This window comes from Pseudophryne corroboree, chromosome 5, assembly GCF_028390025.1.
Source record: "Pseudophryne corroboree isolate aPseCor3 chromosome 5, aPseCor3.hap2, whole genome shotgun sequence".
In the NCBI taxonomy this organism is placed as follows: Eukaryota; Metazoa; Chordata; class Amphibia; order Anura; family Myobatrachidae; genus Pseudophryne; species Pseudophryne corroboree.
The window spans coordinates 742,998,648-743,000,856 of NC_086448.1; positions in this window are offsets into that span (position 1 = coordinate 742,998,648).

Here is a 2,209-nt window from a genome sequence, read left to right on the forward strand (position 1 = left end):
CAGCCCACTGGTGGCTTGTCAACTGGAAGAAATCATCCCTGGTTCCTGCTCAGAGCATGGTACACCTGGGAGCATTATTGGACACTCACAACCAGCGGTTGTTCTTGTCTCAGGAGAAAGTCCTGAAACTTCAGAACAGGATTCAATGCTTCCTATCTCGGCCGCAAGTGTCGATACATTCGGCAGTGCAAGTGCTAGGTCTTATGGTGTCAGCTTTCGACATGGTGGAGTATGCTCAATTCCATTCTCGCCCTCTGCAGAAGTTAATTCTGTCCAAGTGGGATGGCCTGCCTCACCGGATCAGATCTTACATGATCTCCTTGTCTCCGGAGGTCCGCCTATCACTGAGCTGGTGACCATAGATTGAGCAGGGGCCATCCCTTCTGGATATCCAACTGGGTCCTGTTCACGACGGATGCCAGTCTGAGAGGTTGGGGCACGGTGTTGGAACAACACTCTCTCCAGGGTCGGTGGACCGAGGAGGTGTCTCTACTCCCGATAAATATTCTGGAACTGCGGGCAGTGTTCAATGCATTGACAATGGCCCAGCATCTGATACAGAACAGACCTGTTCAAGTACAATCGGACAACGCCACCACGGTGGCGTACATCAATCATCAAGGCGGCACTCAAAGCCGCATGGCAATGAGGGAAGTATCATGGATTCTTCGGTGGGCAGAACGCCATCTGCCGGCCATATCCGCAGTGATCATTCTGGGGGTCCAAAACTGCGAAGCGGACTTTTTCAGTCGTCAGGGCGTACACACCGGAGAATGGAGCCTCCATCCAGAGGTGTTTCAACTTCTCGTGGACAAGTGGGGCCTTCCAGATGTGGACCCGATGGCATCTCGACACAATCACAAGGTTTCGGTCTTCGGAGCAAGGACAAGGGATCCTCAAGCAGCGTTCGTGGACGCACTGGCAATTCCATGAAACTTTCGGCTGCCGTATGTGTTCCCTCTGGTGTCACTCCTGCCCAGAGTAATACAGAAGTTCAAGCAAGAAGGAGGAAACCTACTTCTGGTAGCTCCAGAATGGCTCAGGCAGCACTGTTTCTCCGATCTACAGGGCCTCTCGCTAGATCATCCCCTTCTACTTCCACAACGACCAGACCGCCTCGTTCAGGGCCCTTGTGTTTACCAGGACTTGGCCCTTCTGGCTTTAATGGCGTACCTCTTGAAGCTTCCGTCTTGAGTGCCAAGGGTTTCTCTGAGGCGGTCGTTCAAACTATGTTGAAGGCCCGTAAGCCGGCTTCTGCTCGGATTTACCATAGAGTCTGGCATGCTTACTTTACTTGGTGTGCGTCTCATAATCATTACGTTTTCAAGTTTAGTACGGCCAAACTGTTGGCCTTTCTACAACAGGGCCTGGACTTAGGCCTTCGTCTGGCCTCCCTCAAGGTTCACATTTCTGCCTTGTCGGTTTGGTTTCAGAAAAAGATTGCTGCCCTACCTGATGTTCATACATTCACTCAGGGCGTGTTGTGGATTCAACCTCCCTTACATACCACCTGTGGCCCCTTGGGATCTGGCGGTGGTTCTGGAGGCCTTGCAAGAGTCTCCGTTTGAGCCTCTTGCGTCTGCGGACCTTAAGGTTTTGTTTTTGCTACTATTGCTTCAGCTAGAAGGGTCTCAGACTTGGGTGCCTTATCCTGTAAGTCCCCATATCTGATTTTTCACCGTGACCGGGCGGTTCTTAGAACGCGTCCGGGTTATCTACCTAAGGTGGTGTCTTCCTTCCACCTTAATCAGGAGATTGTGGTTCCGGCCTTTAGTTCTCCTGAGTTGTCTTCCAAAGAGCGGTCTTTGGATGTGGTATGGGCTCTCCGTATCTATGTGAAGAGTACTGCCTCCATTAGGAAGTCTGATTCTCTCTTTGTACTGTTTGGTTTTCACAAACGTGGCTGGCCTGCTAACAAGTAGGCCTTGGCCAGATGGATTAGAATGGTGATTGCACATGCTTATGTACAGGCTGATCTGCCAGCTCCTGCTACCATCAAAGCCCATTCTACTTGGTCTGTTGGACCTTCTTGGGCGTCCCGCCGTGGTGCGACCCTTGAACAATTGTGCAAGGCGGCTACGTGGTCCTCAGTGAACACGTTCATAAGGTTCTATGCCTTCAATACTCCGCCTCCCAGGATGCTTCCTTTGGACACCGGGTTCTTGTGCCCGCTACAGTGCGTCCCCTCCCATAAGGAACTGCTTTAGGA